The 17,452-nt window shown below is 47.7% G+C and overlaps 1 protein-coding gene across 3 annotated transcripts in view; it reads left to right on the top strand.

Annotated features, from left to right (window-relative positions):
• CTBP2 (C-terminal binding protein 2) overlaps window positions 1–17,452 on the top strand; it is a 146,835-nt gene that overhangs the window by 36,768 nt on the left and 92,615 nt on the right. The gene's annotated exons all lie outside the window — the stretch shown is intronic.

The raw sequence follows: 17,452 nt of genomic DNA, 5'->3' as shown, positions 1-17,452 counted from the left end.
TAAAATGAGCTGCAAAGGGAAAGCAAGCCACGGAAACACTTGGGACTCTAAACCCATCTCGGTTTCCCGGCGCAAATGCAAACTCTTAATTTCTCAATCGTTCGCGAGTATTGGGGCGGCGGGTGGGATTTGCTGCGAGGAGGTTTGGGTGGAGCAGGGACCGCTCCTGCGCTCGGAGGCAGCGCGGAGGATGCTCTGACCTGCATCCGTGCCTCAAACCAACCGGGCGGCTTCGGGAGATGGTTAAAATACGCCCTTCTCCTTTTCAGAAGAAGTAAATCCCAACTTATTGCTCTCCTTCTTCGGCATTCAAAAATAAAAGCGTTTAGAGATGGCCATAGCCTTAAAATAAATGTTAATAGGCGAATAATAAACAGCTGATTTAAAACATCCGAGGAAGCGCTGATGGTATTACCTGTCTCGTGAGCACTTAACTCAGGGCTCCTCAATTTCAGCCTGATAAGTTTTCTTGGGTTTTGGGGGTATTTTTTCTTCCAGACGTGGCGGGGGGGGAAGAAAATCAGTGGAATTGGTTTACGTATTGCCTTAACTACTCTCACAATAGTGAAAAGCTCTCATCAAGTATGTATCAGATTATTTTATTATGCCAACATTAATATTGGAAGCACACACGTAATCTGGAGTCAGCAGGTTCATACACTACTATCTCATTAAATTTTCAGGCAAAAGCTGCAAAAATTAATTGGAGGCGTGTAATAGTTTAGAATGTGAGCTGGCTTATGGTAATATAAATTACATGAGGAGAAGACAGTTTTATATACTGAGAGAGGGAAAACTGGTTTACTTTAATGAGAAGAGATAGAAATGTGGAGCTATTTTTTCATTACAGATGCACTCTAAACTGTTTGGACTTACTTGATGAATAGAGTTAATTCTCTGCTACAGTTCCAATAATTCATGTTGCACAGTTTAATGACTTCTAGATAAAAACAGGATTGAAATGTTAATTTCTATGAAGAAATTGGAGCACTCTCATACATCAAGCTTTTTTTTTCTATTAAACTACTAGTTAATTTCGCTAAACAAGTCTCTTAGAGATATTTCATGCTACATAGATTTCTGTATTTCTCACCTGCTTTATTTTACTCTGTTGGCCATGAGCGTTGGCTACCGCAGAGCACCACTGAGATGCAGAAAACATTCAGTTGTTCTTAACCTGCCATTAGAATAATTAAAAGATTTTTTTTCCTGCAACGCACACGGCGGTGTTTAGGCTTTTCGGTCTTTTCTCCTGCATTTCCCAGCTGATGCTTCACCTGGTGAGGGTTTGAGGTTTGCCACCCGGTTGAGGGATGGGTGGGGGCAGAGCTGCAGCTGATGCCGCCTCTGATGCAGCCCTGCCGGAGGGGAGGATGCTCAGGGCTCTGCTGCCTTTGCCACCCAGACGGAGCCACTGGGCGTCATCCCAGGAACAGCCTGATGTGGGGACACCGGGCGCTGCTGGGTGGTCGGTAGCGTCTGGCTATACCATGCTCGGACCTCCTTAATTGGTTTTGGCTGGTGGTCTTCTGCCTGCTGCCTGAGGTTGGGTACCGCTGACTGATGCTGCAGAGAGATGACAAAATTGTTTTCCTGTTGCATATTCCTTGGTTTAGGAGTTTCTCTGCTAACTTGCATTTGTTTCCGTTGTTGTGGTTCTGGTTTCATCGTCATCGACGCGTAGTCCTTGCAGCAGCCTTGCCTTGCCCTTGTGTTTGGTGCCGTTCCACTCGCTGTTACGTGGCTCAGCTCTTCACCTTCCATCAGTTTGGTATTTGCAGTTTTATGTCTGTGGGTTTATATTTGCGATATTCTGCAACATCTTTACACAGAAACCTCGTCATAAACCCTTAGGTAGTAGAAACCAGCTTGATCTTGCCTTTTACAATGGATTGCAGGACTCGTGCTCCTGCTTGAGGTCCCTCTTGCCCATGACTTACCTTCCCATCCCCGTCCGTGCTGAGCTGCTGTTCCCTCTGCCCATGGCAGCTCCCCGGTTGATGTTCTCTGTGCTTCCAGCTCAACTTCCCTGGGAATTTCCTGCATTTTGATTTTGGGGTTTCCTGCATTTATATTTCTTGCTGCGGCCAGATCTCGCCCACAGTGCTCAGCTGAGGCACTGCACACCGCTGCAGCACTGGTGGGGTCTGTTCGTTTCATTGCTCACTTCAGGTTAGGACAAGGTTAGGACAAGAGGAAACGGCTGCAAGTTGCTCCAGGGGAGGTTTAGACTGGATGTTAGGAAAAATTTCTTGATTGAGAGGGTTATCCAACATTGGAAGGGGCTGCCCAGGGAAGCGGTTGAGTCACCATCCCTGGAGGGATTTAAAAGACGTGTAGATGTAGTGCTGAGGGACGTGATTTAGTGGGGGACTTGGCAGTGTTAGGTCGATGGTTGGACTTGAAGATCTTAAAGGTCTCTTCCAACCAAAATATTTCTGTGATTGAAGGTTCGCTGGGAGCCAAAGCCCAGATCTGCAAAGACGCTGACCTGGTCAGAGGTAAAACATTTACTGTCCATAAAGCAAGGTGATGGTCAGACACTCGTTTTTACTTTTGATTTATTTGTGTTTACTTCAATGTAAAGCTGTTCTGCATTTCTTTCTGTGCACTTGGTGGATGTTGAAGAACTTTCCTCCTTAGGCTGGTAAGACAAGGGTGAGGGAAGTGCCGGGGCTGTCGCAATGGTGCCGGGCTCTGCCGGACTTGTTGCTCCAGGTGCTGTAGACTCCTTGGTAGACTCCATAGGTCCATATGTGTTACACCAGATGACACTGTTTTGATGTTTCATCTTGGCTGTTCTTTGCTGAAGCATCCCCCCTGGCTTCACTGGGACCCCGGGTACCATCAGGAGGACTCATGCCCATGGTAGAGACCTGGGCTGAGCGTGGGTGTGTTCTGGGGCTTGGTTTTCCTGCAGGGCTGAGTAGGTCATTGCCACCTGTGATCCTGTCCCCGTGTCCCCTGCTCCATAGCTGCTGTTCTTATATAGCACTGTAAGCATGCAGGGGGATGGAGAGCTGGCATCGTTGACCAGAGGAGCTCAGTCCCCAATGCCATGACCATGGCAGGGAGGGAGAGAGATGTGGGCTGCTCAGCATGGGTGGCACTCCCTTTTGTTGTCGCCATATGCTTCTTGAGGACAGGTTTTCACCTTTTATTTTCAAATAGAGCTGGGTTTTGTGCACTCAAGAGAAACTTTTAACATTCCACTCTAGCCCCACAATTTCATGGGTTTTTTTTGTGCGTGGAGGTGAAGAAACCATCCTGCAGATGCAGGCTCTTGCAAAGAGGTGAATTATCAAGGTGAGTTTGGCTGGTGAGTTGGTGGCTGTGGGGACACCACCATGGAGCTGCAGGTGAAGTCTTCTTTGGGGCCAGGCGCTGCTCTCCTGCACCCTTCTGGTAGCCATCTCCAAACCCTGGTGGGAATTGGCCAGTGTCAGCATTTTGGCCGTAGGAGGAGGAATTTTGGGGCCTGATGACATCAGCCAAGTGCCCATCCAGGTTGGAAAGTGAGGGTCTGGCTGCTGGTGGGAGGGACTTGTGCCCCTCAGCCTGGTTCCCCCCATACCGTGCCTTGGGCTGCTTGTCCTGAAAGGCCCTTTTATACATGGACCTTGTACCATATTGTGCAGTCCCGGTGTCTGACACCGGATTAAACAAAGTGTCGTGCGTGCGAGGTGTACGGTACAATTATTTTAACCCATTTTGCTTTCTAGTGTGGAAAATCTGCTTAAAATAGGACTTGCTAGTGTCATTGTACCATATACAAAGGGGTTATTAAAATGCACTCTAGAAATAGAAAATAGGATTAGAAGAGACACTTTGGCTTTGAGGCCTTCTCCAGCTGAAAGAAGGCCTCATGGCCAAAATGTCTCCTTTAATCTCATTTTCTGTTTTCTGGTAGGAATTTTATGAGCTCTCCTCACCCCCTCCCAGCGCCCCCCGTCTCTCTCTGCCCACGTGCTGGTATGGCACCGCTCGGCTTCCTTCCCACTGCTGGGGGCTCATAAGACAAAAGGACATTTTTCTCCTGTCGTAATAGCAAGACCTTTTATTTGTAGTCCAAAAAAGTCCCCCCAAAACCCCACAGCTTGTTTCTATCAACCGATTTTGGTTATTTGTAATATGGCTCCCATTTATCAGGATTTTTTGCTCTTCAGTCCTGGCAAAGGCTTATTGTGCTTCTGTGTCGTTGGTACAGAAAAACACCTGGAATCCTAATTATTTAATGTGAGATGCTTCATTTTCTGTCTCTGAAGGTAATTCAATAGTCAACACCTGTGATGCGGATATCTATATATCTGTGTATCTATATAACTATGTATTAGTTGGAAATGCAAAAACTGCGTGATATACCAACAACTTAATGTTTTAAACATGTCCTGTAATTTAAATTTGACCTTTCCTGGATAATATTGAGCTGATATCTAGTTGCTTCACAGCCTTCTAACATTTGGGTTCCTAAATGGAATTTTTAATTTAACGTGTAAAAATTTGTGCCCCAGATTAGGGGGAAAAAACCCCAAATCTTGCGGTAACTCTTAATTACAGTTAATTACTGTATTTCTTAATTAGAGTCTTAATTTCTAACTATTTAGCTTCAGTGAAACAAATTGAACAGGAGCAGTCCACAGAGAACCCATCTAAAAGAAGCAGTCATGCTGGTTTCATATTTTTGTATTTGAGGGCATCCTGAACACCTTGAGTTTTATTTCTGTAACTGGGAAGGGCAGCAAACGTTGGCCGTAACTGCAGTGGGAAAATTCTGGAGGGAAAAATACTCTATTTGAAAGGATTTGCATCCAGTCTGCAGGTTGGAGGAAGGAGGGAGGTGCCCAGAACGGAAAGCGGGGAGATGTTTGTAGAGGGTGAACCTGCAGCATCTCCAGTAGATTACTCACCGGTTGGAGTAATGAATATTTGAAGAACTTGCCGGTGACCAGATTTTTAAATGCGAAAACGTTTTCGATGTTTACAATTGGAGCCTCAAAATCCTTCTCAGCTAGTAATGTGCAACGTACTCACCTGAGTGCTAATGTGAAGGCCCAGCTGGGGCATTTGGGTTTCCTCTGAAGATGCGCGCTTCAGAAATGTCACCTATCGTAGAATCACAGAATGGTTTGGGTTGGAAGGGACCTTAAAGCCCACCCAGTGCCACCCCCTGCCCTGGGCAGGGACACCTCCCAGCAGCCCAGGTGGCTCCAAGTCCCGTCCAACCTGGCCTTGAACGCTTCTGCTCTGTTTTGAGCACACCTGCCCAGCTTTCCCAAGTCACGGCTTCCCTGCTCCCCCGACTGCCCTGACTCTCATGATTTTTATTTTTTTCCTCTCAGAACAAAAGAAAACATTAAAAAATAATACCGGGATGTTTACTTGAAATGCAATGCCAAACGTCAGCGCGTTTCTGCTTCAGAAAGGCCGATTCTCCCTCGGAGAAGGATACAAATGGTCAGCTTTAAACCTTATAACAAAAGGTTAATTTTTCTTCCTTGACGTCTTGCTGACTAAGTCAAACCCCGAACATGAGGTCGTTCGCTGTTTCATACGTTTCCAAAGACGGCTTTATACACCCGTGATATCAGTTTTGTGTCTCTTGGCAACAGATTGGTTCTGGCACCCCGAGGACGGGGCGCGTTGGCATTCTTGAACTGCCAAGAGACACAAAGCAGATTCTGGGGGTATTTGATGCCTTGCTGAAAATACATTAAAATACGTTTGGTGCGATAATAATGTTTTGAAAAATGAGCTTTTTTTGTTGTTTTTTTCCTTGAGCCAGTCCTCCCCCTTCCCCATTCATTGGTATGTTTTTAATTCCTTGGCTCCCGCTGCCCTTTGTGGATGGACGCGTCTATCTGGAACGCCGCTCGCCCTCGCCCAGGGGTGATGCCTCCGTTGCAGAGCTGTTTTCTTTCCCTTTTTCCCTCTGCGCAGATGGAGAAAACTGCTAGAACCACAAGATGAAAACATCCATTTATTTTTTTTTTCTTCAGGGAAAAACCGTCCACCTTAGAAAGAGCTGGCAATCCAGTGTTTAATTGAGGTGCTTTCCTCAAAAATAAAAAAAAAAAAAAAGAAGAAAGTATAAAAAGAAATTATTCTTTATATGATAGGGCCAATTATGATGTGTCTATTGGATGATCTTGGCAAAGTCTTAAGTGCCTTATGTGACTAACCAGGACAAGTGCTGAAACCATGTAGAATAATTCATAATGTGTGGCACAGCCAAAAATCTGCTGTCGTTCAATCAGTGAATTAAATAAGCATCATCCTACGTAGCTTTGAAATCACCCCGTTTGGTCACCAGAAATTACGTGTGCAGTGGTGGGGAACGGTGACAGCCGGGGAGGCGCTGCACGGGGACCTGCTTGGGCTGGGAGGGATGAAGATGCGCCTGGGGATTTTGGCAGTTTCTCTCGCCCCATAGGAATTGCCACGCAGACACGGGCAGAGGAGTAGTGATGACCAGAGAGCAGGTCCCCACTTTCCTTTGGGTCTGTGGGCACTGTGCCTTTGGCTTCAGCAGGACCGGGCTGAGGTCTTGAGTGAGGGCGAGGTGTGCAAGACCCAACTCAGAAGAGGCGGGTGTGGGAAAGAGGAGCGAGCTGGAGGGAAGGGGCAAAATGTGAAATTTTGAGGTTTCAAAAGCAGTGTGAATATGCTTGAGGAAATGGGGGGGAAGAGCCAGACAGGAAGGCAGAAGTCTGGGGTGGTTTGCTTCCGCGTGGCTCTGCTTGGAGGGGCTTGGGCTAGTGCAGTTGTGGACGCTCTGCCTCTGCCCCGGCCAGTGGGACATGTCTCATGATCACCTGAGAGCTGCAGAAACATCTTTCTGCTTTATTCCCAAAGGTAGATTCTCATTTCTTCTGTGCTTGTGCCGCTAAAGACCTCTTACCTGTTGTCAGGGAGGTGCTCGTCAGGTGGGCAAATAACAGTGAGATAGGTCTGACAAGTTCTGTGTTGGTCTCCAGCTAAATCCTGATGTCTTACAGACTCAGAACAAGTGATCGTTGCCTTGTTTCCTTTCATGTTAATTTACACCGTCCTCTTTTTTCGTTATATTCACAAATCTTGAGACTTGACTGTCATCTTCCAGTTTTAAATAGAGCACGTGGGAAGATCTAAACAGGCAACTTACTCACTCCGTGTCTAGTGGTGACTTGATACGCTTGCCAGCGCGTACTCTTGTAGTTATTCCTCTCCATTAAATTATATGCTCGAGACCGTTTTTAAATGTGTACGTATCCGATCTTAATTTCAAGGAGACAGATTTTTAAAAATACATATACTTAAATGGTGATGGAACCCATAAAAAAATCTATTTAAAATCAATTGTGTGCGAGAAGAAGTCAACAAACAAAAGGGCAGAGACAAGCATATCAGCTTTAATTTAGTACTGGATTCCCTTTGACAGGAGCCATTTAGATAGAGGGCAAAAAATTATCTCAGTGAAAAAGGCAGTGATTGATCACATGTTGGTAAGTGAATCAAGTCTGCAAAAAACAGAGGCGATTAAGGGACAAAGAGGAATTATCATATTACAATGTCGCTGCCTGTCAAACCTCCGTTGTGTTGTGCATTCATGTGTCACGTTGTGACATTCGATCAGCGCTTAACTCCCTGGGACAAAGGGATGGTCGTTAAAAATCTTTAAATGCTGCTAGGAATTGTGCTGGGAGTGTAAATCCATGTTTTGACTGCTGACAGAGATCTTTATGCCTGCAAGAATAGATACGCGGGACCTGGCTGACAACTTATTAAGTAGATCTTAATGCCAGGGCGTTTCCAGCTCCTGCTCCACTTTGTTGTTGCTTTGCTGGCCAAAACGGGATGGGTCGGGAGGCGCCGGGCAGAGCGGGCTGGTGCTGCTCATGGGGGAGGTAAAAGCAGCTGAAAATCGGTTAAACCAAGAGGGTTAGTCTCCAGAAAATGGAAAATTACCTGGGTGAAGCCAGGAGGTGGACTGGTAAAACTTGCTGTGAAAATCGTGGGGCTGAGGGTGAGGTGGAAGAGGGTTTTGTAGGACGATGTGGGAAAAGGAAAGAAAACCCGCAAGCGGCAAAGCTGTCGGGAGAGGCTGTCCGCTCGGATGGGCTCCTGGGGGTTAATGGCAGCCGTTAATGAGGCTGGAGATAGAGAAGACGTGCAATCTCTGCATCAGCGTCTTCCGCAGGCTAGACCCAGTTAATATCTAGACCAGATCAGCTTCTTTCACGTGGCGATGTCGGAGATGAGCGCGTGGGATGCAAGCAGCGGGCGCGCGACGATGAGGAGTGACAGGTACGGGCGAGCAGCGCGATGGAGAGGCTGGAGCGGGCAAGCTCATCCTGCAGCCACTGGGCCAACGTGACCCATGTCCCTATGGGTCTGTGCCTCCAGGTTTGATGGCATCTCCCATGGCTCAGCATGGATTGCGGTGAGGTGATGGCGTCCTGCTCCCGAGGGGCAGAAGCTATGGAGACCATGGCACATTCATAAACCTTCTCGACACACCCAACAAAAAGTGTGCTGTATCATTGAAATAATGTACTACACTTAAAAAGAGTAACAAATCTTTAGGTTTTGCATTTTCTACCTGCGGGAGGTGCTCCCAGGGTATCACTGGGGTGGCCCTGTCCTTTCCCACCCATGTGGCCTCTCCTCTGGATGCAACAGGACACTTGGATGTCCCCTGGATTGCCAGTGCAGGAGCTCCGTCGGAGAAGCCTCCTTACTCTGCTACTTTTCAGGGTCATGCTCACATCTCCTTTTCTTGTTTCCTCTGCCCCCAGTACGGGCAGCTAACCAGCGGTTTGCCTCCCTGGGTCTGCACAACGCGTGTGGCTCCACGGGGTTTAGCTGCTCGGGGGTTGTACAGAAAAAAAAGAGGGGAGCACAGTCACTTGCCTCATCTGAGTACCAGCTCTTCTGACAAAAACCCCACAGTTAAAGATCCCTACATGACAAGGATGTGATAAGAGAATAGCAGAAAAATCACACACCTCTTTTTTTATTTTTTAAATAGTTCATCAGAGTAGTGGTAGAGCTCAGCAGCCACAGCTTGTGACTTTCAAAGAGCCTCTGTTTAAGCAAGCATTGTGGGGTAAAAAAGCTTGGATTGGAACAGAAAACAAGTAAAGCATCAGCTTTTTTAACATGGCAAATGTTGATGCGGGACTGCTCTAAGTATCTGCATCGTGACTGCGTGAATATTTTCATTAATAGCCTGGAAAAAGAGACGGACAGTGGGTTGGTGGCACAGAGGCAGTGGGAGATGGCACGGCATCACCTGTGGAAAGCAGCCCTGGGAAGAAGGTGGCAGAGCTGCAGAAGGAGGACCACAGGGGCAGATGAAAGTCACCAGTGCCAAACGCAGGGTTAGACGCCCGGGAAGGAGCGGTCCGAGCTCCTCGTACACGTTGCTGCGCTTTAAATGAACTGTAACCACCGGGGAAAAAGACCCGAGGGTCGCCGCGGACAGCTCGATGAAGACATCTGTTCAGTGTGCAGCCGCGGCCACAAAAGATCAAACAAGACGTTAGGCCATCGGAAGAATGGGTGAGAAAATACGGAAAATATGATAATGCTCTTACGCGGGTGTCCGTAGTGTCCTGATCTGGGTATTGTGTGGAGGTCAGGCCCTTGCCCCTGTGGCACGGGAACCCCCGAGTTTTGGAGGCGGCAGCTGGAATGGTCACAGCTAATAGTGTCACTTCTGCGTGGCTGGAAAGATTTGGACTCTTCAGAAAGATCATGTGAGTAAGAGGATTCGTCGGAGAGGTTTCGTAAGCTAATACTTGACGTATTTAACCTTTCTCAAAATGCGAGAGCAAAGGAAAAATCCAATAAAACCAGAGGCGGGCACCGGTCACTCTGTACGGTGACATTTCTCTCCCGGTGCTTGCTGACACCCCAGGACTGGTGGCAGCCCCCACAGTGCCCTGGCCACGGCCACAGCCGGCCCGCTCCCTCCTCGCTGCTCCTGCCGTTGGAAGCATCATCTGCTTATCTATCGACAAGCATATTTTAGCCCGTTGGACACTTTTTGGCAGCGTGTACTGAAACTGCTTTTCATAGCGTGTTAGAAATACGGTCCGTCACAGCGTGTTCTCCTCTGCTACCAAATCCTTGCTGAGAATCTGAAATATTTTGAAGTCACATTCAATTAATGTGACCTCTTCGGGAGCATAGGGCTTCACTCAGCAGTGTTTTCACCAGCTTCACGCTTTCCCTTTGTCGTGCAGCCTTGATGCAAGTGATGGGGAAGCCTCATACAGCCGGTGGGGGATCCCTGGTTGGGGATGGGGTACGTGGTAAGAGCCTGTAAGCCCGTACGGGATGGTCAAGCCACAGCTTTTTTGGGGGGGTAGTATTTTGCGCACATACTCCTCTTACTCGCACTTTTTCCTTTGCGCTCAAAAAGAGTTCTTGAACTGGGTGGGATGATTAATGCACAGACACTGAAAAGCGTAGTCGGCTTTTTAAAATTTTAGTTACTTGGAAGTACGGGCTGGCTGCCATGGAAGAGGGTGCTGTAGCAGTTTATCTGAATACAAAATACTGGAAAGTCAAATTTTACAGGCATTTAATTTGTCCAGTGTTTTCAAATAAGGGTACTAAATGGATATATTTAAAACAGTGTTACCTTGGGGAAAATATTTATTTGGCAGGGTCACTGCAAGTTCGCTGGTACGGTGCTGGAACAGCACGATATTGTTTAAAGCGAAGATGGAGAGAAACGCCTGCTCTGTTTAAATGCTGTCCCAAATCTGAGCGTGGTGGTGGCAGCAAGCAGTGCTGGGTACCTGCGGGGCGTGCTCCATCCGAGGTGGCTTTCTCTGCAGAGACAGCTTCAGTAGCTGCGTTCTGCTTAGGTGTTTTAAGAATTTGTCTGCTTTTCTTTGGTTTTTTTAAATAGTTGCGAAGATTGAAGAAGTGTAGCAGCGTGCCCCCTAACAGAGCAGCTGGGGCTGGTCTTCTGGCATCGCCCCAGTACCTCAGCGGCGTGAGTGGGAGATGTGGTCTGGGAGTTGTCAAAGAGAGGGCAGATGTTGATATACTGGCCATATAATTACATCTAAGCCTTAATCAGTAAAAGATTAATTAAAGTCATCTAATCCCTATAAAACCTGTAGAAGCAGAGCTCTGCGATGGGCTGGAGGGCTTCGTTTGGGACACTGGTGATGGAGCAAGGGTGAGGGTTACCCCAGGTAGGTCACGTTTCGTGGCCCGGGTACTTGTGTCACCTCTTCATGGTGGTCTGGTCTAGTGAGCGCACATGCGGCCAGAAGACACAAAGAAGGGTTCCCATCCCCTTGGGTGCTAACTGCGTGTTAGTGAGCCACCTCCATGAATCGGGACACTGCTCTGTGCTTTGCACGCGGTGATGGAGGGCTCCTGGGGGACGAGGGCTGTTGGCCATTGCTGTGGCCATTGCAAGGATTCAGAAATGTTTAAAAAAACCTTACTTTCTCTGAAGAGTCAGAAGTGGCTCCAGCCAAACCAGCCCCGTGCCAGGAAACAGCTCGGATGGTGGAGTCTCCTGCCGGCATCGCCGCTCTGCCAACAGCTAATCCCCTGCGAGAGCACGGGAACAAAACTGTGCCGCTCGCGCAGCGACTCCTCAAGCACAGCCTAATTAATATTAACCCCGTATCGCTGCAAAAATTCACGCTATATTTTTCATAGCTTACGCGCCTAAGCACGCCGCTTTGCCAAGGATCATACACCGAAACAGGGAGCGCAGAAGTATAACGCTTGGCCCGCGCCTCCATGTTCGCTCGGAGGTAAACAAAACCCTGGCACCTCTGCAGACGCCGGTCTGCTTTGTCTTCTGCTCCTTCAAAAGCACTGGTTCTCCTTGGGAGCAGGCGGCGAGCCTTGTGGAGGTGTGGGGACCCACGACGAAGCTCATGGTACGTGCGTCGAGCCAAGCTTCAGAGCCCCAGCCTTAATTTTGGTGCCAAACCCGATGCTTTTGTACAGAGGAGCTGGATGCGTCGCTTGCTTAGTAAAGCGGGTTAATGCCTCGCTGGGCTCCAACACGCCAACAGCTCGGGCAGTTCAAAACAAACAAAATTCCAGTTTGGACTGAGCTGGCCCAAAATGAAATGCCTTGGTTTGTTTTTCCTCCTGAAGTTTTGGGCACGTTTTCCCCACGTGAAGTTTTATAGTTGGCCAGAGCTGGGCGTCGGTGGTGTGAAAGGGCTCCAGAGGAAGAGTGGATAAACATTTTGATGTCAAGGTGTCTAGCGAGGGAAAGATTGCATTTAGGCTGCCTTCAAATTAGGGGGTTTGGTGGGCGCTTCATCTCTATCCAGGAATTTTTCACATTTCCATCTTGTAATCTGTGGACCAGTACAGCCAGGTTTATGGAAGCTTTTGGAAAGGAATGTGTTCCAAAATTGAAAGTCAGAGGGCAGCTGAAGGCAGGTCTCTGCTGCCGCGGGCAGTGAGTTTGGCTCACGTTTCCAGTGTTGAGGCTCACTCAGTTCTCAGAGAAAGGATTTGAAAAGGAGCAGAAAAAAACCCCGACAGAGGAGTTGCCGCAGGTGATTCAGAGGGGGACGCTGCTGTTCTGTCACTCCCCTCTCCCGGTGGCATGCTGTGTCCTCGCCCATGGACACAGCTCCTCCATTTGTTCTTATCGTCATCAATAAAGATGCTGTAACATTTTTTCAAGAGTGGGAAGGGATGAAATCACCCTTCGTGCTATCTGTAGTTGCGTTTTGATTCCTCAGAGGTCCCTGTTTTCCAGTGATTGGCGAAGGGAAGTGTTATGTGTGCAATCGTGGGGTCCTTTGGGATGAAAATGCCATATCTGTATGTACCTTTTGCTGTAGTTATTTAAAAGATGCTTTTAAAGTATCACTGCCTTTAGTTATAAGAAGCAGATATTGAAATGAAGGCTATGGGAATTTGAAATGGTGGCCAGAGAAATATAGCCAGTGTCGTCTTCCTTCACAACTGGCGAGCCCTTGGAGCCATTTTGAGCAGACCCAGGGCGAAGGCGTTGGTGGTGATCTTTGAAAACAGGCAGAAGAAAAACAACCACAGAAATGTTTGCACTGGAGAAAGACCTACAAGATGAGGCATCCAATGGGCAAAGGTCGCTTTAAAATGTCCCAGTTCTGGACAAGCTTTGGTCAGCATTTGTGGGGTCCAGAAGACATGCAGGAAACCAGGTTTCGTGAGCTCCTGTGCTTAAAGAAGTGGTTGGTGTTGACTGTCGGTCCCATTGCTCGTCTTTTGGTATTCCTTGGGTACCTGTTGCTGTAGTGCGTGCTACTCTTGGGTGATGTGTAGATGGACAGCCTGCTCCTAGGAGTGGTTCATGTTTGATGAAGCATGTCTCAGACCCCCACAGCCAGTTTGCTCCTGTGCATTTGTATCCACGGGTAAAAAATTCCCACTAGCATTGTTCTGTCAAATGCTTTTTATTTAAGTCTTTTAAGTTTTCTAACCATTTTGCCCCTTCGTTCTCAAGTCAGTAGCTTTTATTATGAAGTCCCTGGTGTATTGATAACTATTGGGGAAATTCCCTGAGGCTGCTGAGCAGGAATCTGCCTTGATGACAGAGATGCTTCCAATTTTTAAGCAAAACAGCCTGTAAACTCTGCCATCAGCTAACAAGTACAGGATCCCTGCTGTGTAATGTGTGGGATCCTGTAGTATTTTTATTTCCAGGGTGATACCCTCCTGGTAGCATGTGGAGCTACAGCTGGGCCGCCAAGGAGCATCCTGCTTTGGGAAGATGAACGGAGAATATGTTCCTCAGGATTGCCATGCCTAATTAGCCTCAAGTTCTGGTATTAGGAGATGTTAATGAGCTGGAGCATATAAACTAACCGCAGGAAAAAAAACCCTTTTAATGGCTACGCCAGCGGTAGGAAGAGTAGTGCTGCTGCGGGGGGAGCTGACTCACAGCTCGGGACCAGTGGCACGGGGCAGGAGGTCGCGGTGGCCAGCCTGGCTGTGGGGACCTTGCGGCACACGTGGGCATGGCCCGTCTCGTCTCAGTGGTAAAGCAGAGACGGGTCTCTGTCAGCTTGGTGATTGCGAGGACATGTGATCATTTGCTTTAAAACGGTCTAATTTGGACAAGCACGGTCTCTTCTTTGGATTTTTTGTTTTTGTTTTGGGCATGCAGGCCTGGTGATGACCAGTATACCCAGTATTGCAAGCTAACAGCGTATGGCTTCAGGTAGCACTGTCTGCTCCTATTCGTGTGTTGTACTCAATTTATCTTCATTTTTTCTCCTTTTTTTTTTCTGTGGTGAAGATAAAGGTATAAAAACAGAAGTAGGAGATGTAATTCATTTGCAATTCCTTATCAAAATTCAGAGAGGTCAGAGAAGTTCATTCTTTCTATTTCATTGTGGCTCATTTGGCATCTTTCTTTAGAGGCAGATGAGGAAGTTGCACGTCCGTTCTCTCTCCTTTCCGTGCACCTCCATCACGCGCTGGTTTGCCACACCAGCTATTGTATTCATTATTTCAAGAAAGTGCCTTGTTTATGGGCAAGCTAAGCTGCTGCAACCGAAGTTTTTAATTCTTCATATTGGAAAAAATATCTTTTCTTTTTTTTTTTCTTCCTCATTACTTTGAAATTGTGTAAAACAGACATGGAAAAAAAAAATAATAAACCAGCTTGCCAGGCTCTTAAGTGAATTGATTGCATTGAAGAGCGGAACTGGAGAGGAGCCAGCACAGAACCCCTGATCAGGCAAGAAACGAAGGGATAAGGCGGCCACGGCGAGGACGTGAGGCCGGAGAAAAGCTCCGAGAGGAAGAAATAATTGAGGTGGGGAGGGAAATGAGAAATGTTTGATGAAGGGATGTTGGATAGCTACCAGCGCAGGGCGAGTCACGAAGAAAAGATGTGCACGTCGGGTGGGGAGTCGGCAGAGAGGGGTGTTACAAATGTCAACACAGAGCAAACCAGGAAACCCTGCCCGGGACACTGTCTGGGCACACCGTATCCATTAATTTAGGCTGAATTTATAAGAACACTTATATTCACCTAAGGGTGAAGTTTCTCAAACTTCATGGCCCAAAGGAGTCGGTCGGTGAGGTCCCTTCCAGCCGCAGAGCCCTGGGTTCCTGCAGGGCATTTGCCTCGGGGGAGTGGGACCTCAGTAATATTTTAGCCATGAACTCGGTGTCTTTATGCTGGAGCTGTGGGTTATCCTGTTGGACTTGGTGGAGCACATCTGCGTGCGCTGCAGCAGCTAGCCTGTAGTCATGCAGCAAGTAGCCAGGGATAAACTGCCCGTGTCATCCTCTGCCAGTGAGCATCCTCCCGACGGCCGGTTGCTGCAGCACATGGCCACTCCAGATAGGCTTTAGATCAAAGTTCCTGCCAAAGCACACATTTTTCCAGGATGGAGGATGAGCATCTGGGTACTCGGTTCTGACAGCAGCAAAATTGCAGCAAGAGTGCTCTGCTTGGTGGTCCTAAGGGCAATGCAATGAGGTCCTCATCGGAAGATGCCTTCCAGGCCTGGAAGTGACTTTGCACACTGGTGCCACTGGAGATGGCATGGAGGAGGCCATGTGCAAATGGTGTCCTGCTACAAATGCCTCTTCTGGAGTCTGAGGTGGTGGTGGGACACATGTGCGTGCCTTCAGCTGCCCGCTGGAGGGGGCAGCGGTGGGATGTGTGGGGCGTTTTGCAGCAGCTGCCGTTGGAAAGAGCAGCTCCCGGAGCTGGCAGCCGGCATGGAAGAAAGTAAATAAAGAAAAGTCATCCCCATTTCAAGTTGTGGTATTTTGGCTTAGTTAAAATATTTATCTAAGAAATCTGATGGGGAAATGTAAAAATGTAAGTTTGTGAATGTTCCAACTAATAGGAAGAAAAGAAAAAAAGGCATAGGAGAGAAAATACCACTGTATTTTCATTCTTTTAATGATACCTGGCTGTTTTTTAAGTGCTTGGGGATGAAGGACTTATTGTGTTGGTCTGATTGCAAAGTACTCCTAGAGCCCAAGTGTAACCGTTACAGGCACTGGTCATTTTCTGACATCCCATATTCTTGAGCTCTGGAAGCGTAATACCAGCTATTCCCCATCCTATTTATTGCATCCAGCTTTTTAAGTAATGGGCCAAATAATGATTGCAGATGCTATAATCAACATTTTTTGTTAATGATTTAGAGCTCTGTTTGCAAAATAATTAGTTCTGCAGCGCTCCATGGCACAATACAAGAGGAATGCTCTCCTGACTTTTTATAGCCACGAGTTAATTGAAAGTACAGAGGGTGCGAGGCAGTCCAAGGGCGAGCCCGGGAGCCTCAGCCCCAGGATTATTGCACTGATGGGTGTGAAAGGAGCTTAAACATCAGCCGTGGACCTGCACTGCGGCACACCTGGATGGTGTAGAACCTGCTTGGTTCCCAGTGGCAGCACAAGTAGGTTGTAGCTGCAGCCTGTTAAAGTCGGGCTGTGCCCTTCAGTCACGTTCCTTGAAATTTTCTATAGGTTCCTTGCAGCTTTTCTGTAGGTTCACAGAAGAGCTGTTCCGTGGACCCCTGTGCTAATAACTGAGCTTTCAGGGATGGAGACCACAGGGAAACCATCCTGGTTTCTCAGAGCAGCGAAAGCAGAGACGGTGCCTGACAAACCCAAGCACCTGACCCATCCTTCCTGAGAGGCAGATGTATCCTGCGAGCTTTTAAAAACCACTTGAAAGAATCTGCTCTTGCCATAGAAAAAAAGAAATAGATGTGCTCCGTGTCTTTCCTGCATGACCAGGACGGTGGTTGGCTGCAAAGCGGACGGGTTTTTGCTGCTGTGGCTCCTGGCCATACTGGGCAGGAATGGTGAGGTCCCTCGCTCTGTTTTCCCTTTTGTCTGTTTGGATTTTCAGCTCATGAGCAGAAAGGTCTTGATTCACACTTGGCACAACATGGCTCTGATCTCAGCGGCAGATGCCAGATGCTGCCGGAATACAAAGAAATAATGAAAGTAACCCGAAATGTGTGAGTCAGCAGTAGGTGTGATGGGGGTGCCTCCTCTGCTTTGTCTGTCTTTCTCTGGCGTTTCTTACTCCATCCGCTCTGCCTTCAGCTTTAGTCTGAGCTTCTCATTTCTCTTCCTATTTTCTTCCCCCGGCTTCTTTCCCTTTTGTCTTTCTTTTCTGCCTTTTGCCATCTTCCTCCTGCCCACTGGTGTGATGTGACCACGTAGTGGGAGAGCGACGTCCCCTGCAACGCTTAGAAGAACTTGACTTTTCTGGTAACTAGAAATCTATTTCCATTCCGCTTCAATTCCCTGGCACCCCGGTACCATTAGCGCCATCTCGGCAGCGGACATTTAATTTATGGAAATTCGGAGTGTTTCTTCCTTCCTCCTCTAAACACGATGCTGCATGCCGGTGTCATTGCAGAAGTGCTAATGGTAGTCAGTACCTCTTTGAAAAACCCTGAATTGCTTTAGTTCTTCTTTGTGCATCGCTAATTTTATTTCCTTC

Source organism: Rissa tridactyla, chromosome 6 (assembly GCF_028500815.1).
Source record: "Rissa tridactyla isolate bRisTri1 chromosome 6, bRisTri1.patW.cur.20221130, whole genome shotgun sequence".
In the NCBI taxonomy this organism is placed as follows: Eukaryota; Metazoa; Chordata; class Aves; order Charadriiformes; family Laridae; genus Rissa; species Rissa tridactyla.
The sequence above is the reverse complement of the archived record's forward strand: the minus strand, read 5'-3'. Positions and strand labels throughout refer to the sequence as shown.